Below are 9,902 nucleotides of genomic sequence, written 5' to 3'. Positions count from 1 at the left end.
TAGGAATGGTAGAATGATGGGTTCGATGACGGTTTGGATGTACCGTGCACTATTCAGTGTCCCCTCGACGATCACCAGAGGTGTACGGCCAGTGTAGGAGATTGCTCCCCACACCATGATGCTGGGTGTTGGCCCTGTGTGCCTCGGTCGTATGTAGTCCTGATTGTGGCGCTCACCTGCACGGCGCCAAACACGCATACGACCATCATTGGCACCAAGGCAGAAGCGACTCTCATCGCTAAAGACGACACGTCTTCATTCGTCCCTCCATTCACGCCTGTCGCGACACCACTGGAGGCAGGCTGCACGATGTTGGGGCGTGAGCGGAAGACGGCCTAACGGTGTGCGGGACCGTAGCCCAGCTTCATGGAGACGGTTGCGAATGGTCCTCGCCGATACCCCAGGAGCAACAGTGTCCCTAATTTGCTGGGAAGTGGCGGTGCGGTCCCCTACGGCACTGCGTAGGATCCTACGGTCTTGGCGTGCATCCGTGCGTCACTGCGGTCCGGTCCCAGGTTGACGGGCACGTGCACCTTCCGCCGACCACTGGCGACAACATCGATGTACTGTGGAGACCTCACGCCCCACGTGTTGAGCAATTCGGCGGTACGTCCACCCGGCCTCCCGCATGCCCACTATACGCCCTCGCTCAAAGTCCGTCAACTGCACATACGGTTCACGTCTACGCTGTCGCGGCATGCTACCAGTGTTAAAGACTGCGATGGAGCTCCGTATGCCACGGCAAACTGGCTGACACTGACGGCGGCGGTGCACAAATGCTGCGCAGCTAGCGCCATTCGACGGCCAACACCGCGGTTCCTGGTGTGTCCGCTGTGCCGTGCGTGTGATCATTGCTTGTACAGCCCTCTCGCAGTGTCCGGAGCAAGTATGGTGGGTCTGACACACCGGTGTCAATGTGTTCTTTTTTCCATTTCCAGGAGTGTATAAACTGTTATGGTTCCTATCTGAATTTACTTTCGTAAGTGTTGTTTAAGTACTTTTTAATGGGTTTCTTATATCTCCGAAAATACTATAGGTAGCGGTATCAAATTTTGACGCAAAGCCCGCATCTCGTGGTCGTGCGGTAGCGTTCTCGCTTCCCACGCCCGGGTTCCCGGGTTCGATTCCCGGCGGGGTCAGGGATTTTCTCTGCCTCGTGATGGCTGGGTGTTGTGTGCTGTCCTTAGGTTAGTTAGGTTTAAGTAGTTCTAAGATCTAGGGGACTGATGACCATAGATGTTAAGTCCCATAGTGCTCAGAGCCATTCCTTGACGCAAAGTTCGTCTCAATAACAAAAGGTCATGTACCAAATTTGGAATAAAACACATAATATTTAACATAGTTCTTTAGTTTCTTAGGTGAGGTCAATAAGTGATTTTAGCACGCGCCACAGTGAGTTATCTCACGGTCCGCTTTAGCGACAGGTGTGGCTATGACGCATACGGCAGGCCGCAAGTCGGCCACCGCCGAATGCTACTATACTGCAGGCTTCCAAAACAGCTTGCCATAGCGTAACAAAACTTACTGCAAAAATCTGCAGTCACGGTAATAGCTGCGACGCTATAATGTCCCTGACGGATTTTTTACAAAGGTGACGTCCAATGACTAGATCGCACTGGAAGTCCTGGCCAACCCAGTCTACTATTATTGCTCCTCTATTGGCGACACAACATTCCCCGCCTGATTTTACACAGGCGAGTGCGCCTCTCGTGCTGTCTAGAGGTATATTTTCCATTATACAGGGGTGTCCCCTGTGAGTCCTCTGTTCCCGTTTGCGAATAAATTTACCCTGGGAGACGCTCGCGTCGTTGCGAGCCACGGCGCCAGACGGCGCTGGTGTCGTTGTTTACCTCCGTGTTGCGACTCCCCGCACCGGCTGCGCCCCGCCGCTGCACGCCATCAGCACTCGACGTTAACGTGATTAGGGACTCGGCGTCCTGTTAACGCCATAATGGGGTGCGAAGCGCCGCGGCCCGATCCGACCCCGCCTCTCGGCGCGCGTCTCGCAACCCCAGGTCTGGCCCGACTCTGGCGCGCAGTTTTCTCCTATAATGAGATCCCTCGAGTAGAGATGCTTTCCGTGTAACGCGCAGCGCGAATCCGCACCTACACACATATACCTTGCAATCAGATGTACAGTGTGTGCTTCCCACTGTCGCAAGTACTTCCCGTTCCATTCTCGTATGAAGTCCGGAAAAACTGATTACTTCAGTGTCCTCGTGCGTGTCGTAATTAATCTCGTCTCCGTGCTCTGCGATACTCCGGGAGCTGTAATATATTCCAAGAATCCTCCGTTAATAGCGTCCTCGAGCCACTGCCAGTTCACAGCTTTCGTCATTTCCCATGACGCTCGCGCGTGAGTCAAACACTCCTGTGACTTTGGCTTCTCTGTATAAGTTCTGCATACCCTTTTACTCTTATACGGTGCACGTCCCGCACCCTTAAACAATATTGTAGCATGGGTAGCGCAAGTGTTTTGTAACCAAGATCCTTAGCAGACTGCACGATTACATCTTTTCGCTTTGTGAAGTGCAAAATTTTACATTTCTGAACATTTGAAGCAAGTTGGCAATCTCTGCACCACCTTGAAAACTTATCAAGATCTGTATGAATATCTGTGCAGCTTTTTTTGAGACAGTTTCGTTATATGTAACTGCATCATCTGTGAAACATCTGTTAGTATTAATACTGTCTGCAAGGTCATTAATATGAACAACAATGTCTCCAACATACCTGTACGTCCCTGGCGCACACCTGAAGTCACTTCTACATCTGTCGATGAGTCTCCATTCCAGATAACATGCTGCTTCTTCCCTATCAAGAACCCGTCAATATAGTCACAAACTTCAGTTGATACTCGACACGACCGTACTTTCTAGACTTCGCGTAGCTGCGGTACTGAGTCGAATGCTTTTTGGAAGTCAAGAAAAACTGGACCTGCCTGACCACCTTGATCGATGGCTCTTAAGCTGCCAATTGAGAAATGTGCGAGTTGGGTTCCACAAGGTAGAAGATTTCGGAATTTTGTTCGAGATAGTTCATTGCATTTGAGCTCAGAATATGTTCTGAGACTCTGTAACAAATGGATGTCAGGATACACGGTAATTTCGTGGATCACTGCTGCCGCTCTTCTTATAGACTGGTGAGCTTTCTTTGAACCATTGCGCACAGTGTTTTACTCGAGGGATCCACTGTATTTTTAACATTGTCAGCTGTTCAAGAGCGGTATTACGAAACTATACATGGTCATTCGTAAGTATCTGTGGGGTTCCGTAGATGACAGACTGAAAAGTACAAAACACAGTGAAAAAAAAAAAATAGTTATCAGTGGACAGACCATATCTCCAAGTTTTTAACTCACATCACAGATACTCAATGTGGGCACCATTCCTGAGGTGGCTAACGTCTATACGTGGGCCTAGTTCATTGAAGCCGCTGCCCAGGAAAGTGGTACAGCAGCCCGTCATGGAAATCTGTTAATTGGGTTGCCTATCTCGAGGCGTGAACTAATTTGATGCGACAATACGAAGCGGATTATTTGACTAAACGTTGTTACGCAACTATGCCACGGCTTGCATTTCGAAACGAAACTTGGTGAAATGCTCTGTCGACTGATATGTGCCATTTTTCTGTATGCTTGTAGTTTTTGCAGTCATCTTTCGAAATCCCGGAGGTACTTATATCACAACCACCATCATCATCGTCGTAATCATTAGCCAGTTCGATTACCTGTGTGATGTAGCCCCTTTGAGTCAGTGTGCAACATAGGATCCCTGCAGATTCTTCCACTTCTTCCTATCTTGAGCTCCCTGTTGCCAGTTCCATACAACTGTTCTTCTTAAGTCTCTATCCCATCTTTACGGTGTTATCTCCCTTGGTCTCTTTTTTGTAAACTGGGCTCCAGTCTGGTACTTGCTTTGAGCACCTGTCACTTTTTCTACGAACGACATGGCCAGCTCACTATCATTTCAAGGTATTCACTCTTTCCTTTATATCACTAACATTTGTTGTCCGTCTGATATCAACTGCTTTATTCCCTTTTTTGTGTAGCTTATCTTCGATCTTTCCATTCATCTTTGGATTACTATTAGTTTTCTAACAATGAATTTGATTAATGTCTATGTCTTACAGCCATAAGTTATTACCGGAGGTACAAATTGGTCAAAAACCTCAAACCCGAAGAGTATCTTACAGAAGCTTGCATGTCTAATTTAATAAGTCGCAATATTTCGGGTTTACTACTCCTTTCATATTTGGAAGTTGATCCAGATAGGTTTTGTGACTCTTTGTGTATGCATTCTTCCAACAGATAGACTTCTCTCCCATGTCCATTCATCGTCATGACCTTGGTTTTATCATGGTTCATTTTTAGACTATCTCCAGAGCAGACTACCACATGTTCGCATACCAGTATGTGAAGTTCTCCTGTACTAGTTGCAAATAGAACAATATCGTCATCTTGTTTTACACATTTTCCAATGGGAAATTCATTGGTTTCTTCATCAACACTCACGAACGTTGTGGAACTTTTTTATGTTATTAGGACTTTAATATAGCCATGTTATATTTCTTCTCCTATATAAACAGACACCTGACCAAATTCAGTTTCGTGCCAGAACCTTTTATCTGGATCTAGTAGCAATCTCGAGGCCAAAGTTGCAGGGCAACAGAAGTTATTCCAATCACTTTCTTTGTGGTTTTGGAACAGCAACAGCTGTGTTTCGATTATCTACAGCAACGTTGAATCGATAGCTTTAATTCTTCTGACTAGCCACTGCCTCTCGAAGTGGTCGGTAATACTGTACCCACCAGCTGGAAAGACATAAAAATCCAATGGGAGACCACAGGTTACTTATATCAAAGCGGAATATATACCTGAACCACCTCCAAAAGTTTGTCGCCTGAGTTGATGTTCGTAAAGTAGATGCGCTGAGATATCCTGTAATTATTACGTTACCGGAAATAGTGACTCCTTGTTTTCTTAGATTTATTCTACAGGATTACTTGCATCCAAAAGCAGTATACAGAAAATGTAATTGTGAAAGCTGGATATTTAGGCGAAGTATATCTATATTGCCGACAAATCACTATGACGATGCTGCCGATATATCAGCAGTGAAATGTCAGTGCTCCTAATCGAAGAAAAGTGAATTGAAATTCCAACATTCACCTCGATGGATTTAGCAGACCACGAAAAACGTAAATCTGGATAGTTCAGCGGGTATTTGCAGATCTCTGCAGTGCCGCATACGAGAGCGGTGCCCCGATCGACTTCTCGCTCGCCGTAATTGAGGTGCAGTTCACTCACCGTTCACTCATTCTCTGCCGAACTACGTCCAGTAACTGTTACTAAGCCGGATGGCACTGTATGCCTTTGACGCTGAGCTTTATTCGTTTTCCTCGTCAGGTGTATTCGTTTTCTCTGTCAGGTGTAGGAATGGCTTTTTATTATGTGTACAGCGAAAAGACACGCCTCAAGTGAGTACAGTGAACCTACTGCATGAAAGGAAAAAGGGAGTAATAATAACTCCTCTTAAAGTCTCACGTATTTCTTAAACTAATTTTAGCGAACAACGTATTTTCGGAATAAATGTCTTCAGAGCAGTTTTAGGTATCGTTAGCTGTCTAATAAGGTCAGTATGTAATTTATGACTCGTAAGCCCTACTGAACGAAAAGCAACTCTTCCCTCATTTTTTCCAAGCTTTTGGCCACGATACGTAGAACGGTTACTGTTTAACGAGCCATTGCAGTGGGAGTGTCACTTATAAGTTCTGGGTCTGAGTTGTAATCCTGCGAGCTATAACTATTGCAATATTTTCACTCTGGAAGCAAACATGAAGTCTGCCGGTCAGGAATGATGATTGATTCTGTATTTTTTTTTTTATTTTGTATGGAAGAAACGCGTTACTCCTCTCAGAATATAATTGGTTCCTCAATAAAAGCAACGTGCACATCAGCTTAATTTAAAACACCTACATCGGGCTAAATAAAATATGAAGAAACATTAGAGAAATGGAAGTGATAATGTAATAGAATATGGATTAGGTCGGATGCAGGTTCCCATATAGTCAGTTGCAAAAACGAAAATGTGTTCTGCAAAGAAGTACGATATACAAAAGTAGATTCGTGAAGATGGCCATTCACTTATATTTTAAAAACACCTTGCAGTTATAACTCACTATCATAAGAATTCAGTAGATAAAAGTTAAATAATACCGTTGCAAATGGCTAGTTTGACGTTCTTGTCTAATTCAGAACGACGATATAGTTTTACAGACTTTATCAGTTTCGATAAAAGTTACCAGCTTCCGTAAATTTCATCGCAACAAAACTGACAGAGTACTCTGATTAAGACAAAAGAGAAAATCATGGAACATCTGTTGTTGTGAAGCTTCAACGATAAATTTCTAATAAATTCGGTTCCAAGAAATCTGTTTCTTACTCGACAGATTCGGTGGCCACCACATGCCGTAATTGAGGGAAATAAGACTAAACTTTTGTCATCTAGGAATGAGTTTTGCAAGGTGATAAATGATGTGTGGTAGCCTCCTGCTGACTGGGTGTTATGGGGTAGAAATACCGTTTTCGTATTATACAGGGTGATTTTTTTCCATCGTGTACAAACTCTAGGGACTGGTCGACGAGAGGATACGGATCAGAAAAGGTCTAATGAACTTATGTCCGGAAATACATGGTTTCCGTGCTAGAGACCATTTATTCAGTCATACTCTGTGACAGAGACTGTGGTCTAATACGCACTGTACCATGCAGCCACAGTTACGTGGTACTCCGCTACAAGTTGTTCTGTTCCTCATACGTCATGCCCTAGCGCCCTCTCCTGCCATAGTAATTGGTAATGCTATGTCCGATTCTCTTTTCTTGCTGACTCGACTTGTAGTGGGTGTGGTAACAGCGTTGTACACAATGGTTCCGTATTCGAATGGAGAGCTTACCGACACGGTGTTCACTTACGGAAAGGCAAATGGCAATGGGCGGTGAGCAGCAAGGTTGTATCAGGAGACCCATCCTCGCCGACAACAACCACAGCATTCACTGTTCGCAACAGTGTTTAGTTGTTTGTCTGAGACAGGGTCGTTTCAGGAAGCAGGAAATAATTTAGGACGTACCCAAAATGTTCGGACACCAGACTCGGAGGAAAATGTGATTAACACTGTGGAAGGCGATCGCCGTGTCATTACCAGGCAGTTGGCCCGCCTGTACAGGGTAAGCCAGACGACCGTGCGCAACATTCTCCATGACAATTGTTACTGCCTGTATCACTTACAGTATGTGCAGGGCTTACTAGCGACAGACTTCCCACATGGAAAGCAGTTTTGTCAAGGGTTTTTTCACGAGGTAACCACGATTCCGGGACTCGTGTCATCCATGCTATTCACAGATGAGGCCACCTTTACGCGTAGTGGTATCTTCTACTTTCATAACAGTCATCTGCTCCTATATGTACGATGACTGCGAATCATCAGCATCGGTGCAGCCGGAATGTATGAGCCGGGTGGCTGGCGACCGTATTTTGGGATCAGTCTTCCTTCAACCAAAGGTAAAGAAGTTACATGTACGCATATACGCAAATGTTGATATTCCGAAGATGGTACAAAGACATTACATTTTTATATGAAGATGTAATTTGCAAAAAAGTTATTGTGCACACATTAGCCGTGACGGTATTTTGTAAAATGATTGCAGGTAAATAGGGAGGAATTTGATAGCTTCAAACATTTTACAACATAAGTTCACATCGTTACGAAAATTCGATTAGGTACGCTACTACACGCTTGAAAACGTTACCAGAATATCTTAATTTTGTCCATCGTTGGCACTGTTGCTGCCGCGGCGTTCGTAAAAAGCAATACAAACCGACTTCACTCACAAAGATATTACACTGTTATTTATATACATGTGTGATGGGCGAAACGAATTATTTCTACAGACACCAGATGCGACTATATGTTGTAAAATGGTTGCAGCTGAATAAGCAAGAATTTAATAATGACAACATTTTTACAACTAACGGCCATTGATGACATTTGCTGAAACAATTTCTTTTACAAATCACATCTGTGGATAAATAATAATATAACACCAGTGCGGCTAACGACAGACCGTCTCCTATTTTACGAAAGTCGCTGCGCCAACATTGACAACAATAAGCAGCGTTAAGATGTTCTGGTAGTGTTCTCAGCGGTGAAATAGCCTACGAAATTGAAAAATTAAATTTTCGTGAATAATTAGAACCTTATATCCGACAAGGGCTTCGTTACGGAAGCTTTGTGTTTGGGCAGTGACGGGGCAGTAGGGTCGGGGCGCATGCGGCATCCTCTACCCGCAATTCCCTGCCCCCCTTCCCCCCTCCACAGCACCCCTAGTCTTTGTGGCCGTGCGTGACTCACCCCCAGCGTCGGGGTGGCTGCGGTGTTGACACAGGGGGCGCGGTTCGCCTTCTGGCCGTCCACATCTCTTACAGCGACTCGCAAACGGAACAGCCACCCTGGCAGTTGCCAGTAATACGCTCCAGACTGGCTGAAACATATTTACTCTTGGGAATGACCACAACAACAAAAAGACTTGTTGGTAAAAAATAGGACCTGACAACTGTGAAATTATATATAAATTCACTGTGACGAAATCCAGGGGTGACACGAATGTCACCCATTAAAAATACACTGAGGCGCCAAAGAAACTAGTATAAGCATGTGTATTCAAATATTGATACATTATGTAAACAGGCAGAATACAGCGCTGCGGTCGTCAGCGCCTATATAAGACAACAAGAGTCTGGCGCAGTTGTTAGATCAGTTACTGCTGCTACAATGGCAGGTTATCAAGATTTAAATGAGTTTGACCGTGGTGTTATAGTCGGCGCACGAGCGAGGGGACACAGCTTCTCCGAGGTAGCGATGAAGTGGGGATTTTTCCATACGACCATTTTACGAGTGTACAGCGAATATCAGGAATCCGGTAAAACGGAAAAAGATCCTGCAAGAACGGGACCAACAACGACTGAAGAGAATCGTTCAACGTGGTAGAAGTGCGACCGTTCCGCAAATGCTGGGCCATCAACAATGTCGGTGTGTCAGCCGTTCATGGATATGGGCTTTCAGGGCCAAAGGTCCACTCGTGTACCCTTGATGACTGCACGGCACAAAGCTGTATGCCTCGCTTGGGCCCGTCAACATCGACATTGGACTGTTGATGACTGAAAACATGAAAAACATGTTGCCTGGTCGGACGAGTCTCGTTTCAAATTGTCTCGAGAGCATGGACGTGTACAGGATACGGAGATAACCTCATGAATCCAAGGACCCTGCATGTCAGCAGGGGACTGTTCATGCTGGTGGAGGCTCTGTAATGGCTTGGGGCGTGTGCAGTTGGAGTGATATGGGAACCTGATAGCTCAGTCGCTCCAATAATACTCTTCTGAATTTAAGCACTTCCGCTGGCCACCAAGTACCGAGACATGAACGTCACTGAATATATCTGGAATGCCTTACAGCGTGTTGTTCAGAAGAGATCTCCTACCCCTCGTACTTTTAAGGAATTATGGACAGCCCTGCAGGATTCATGGTGTTAATTGCCTTCAGCACTACTTCAGATGTTAGTTGAGTCCATGTCACGTCGTGTTGCGGCACTTCTGCGTGCTCGGGGGAGCCCTACACGATATTAGGCAATTGTGCCAATTTCTTTGGCTCTCCAGTGTACAGCAAGGTCTTAGCTTCCTGAGATTTAATTTTCAACACGATTTTGATTGGTAATTCGGTAGACAATCCACATTCTATAGTATCCCAAGTGTATCTTCAGTTACGGCATGGATTCTTATATGGAACTCAGAACCTTCTGGTGAGGTAAAGAACACATTCTGTTACAAATTTTAAGAACTGAACAT

The sequence above is a fragment of the Schistocerca americana genome, chromosome 7 (assembly GCF_021461395.2).
Source record: "Schistocerca americana isolate TAMUIC-IGC-003095 chromosome 7, iqSchAmer2.1, whole genome shotgun sequence".
NCBI classification, from domain to species: Eukaryota; Metazoa; Arthropoda; class Insecta; order Orthoptera; family Acrididae; genus Schistocerca; species Schistocerca americana.
Note: the sequence above shows the minus strand (reverse complement) of the source record.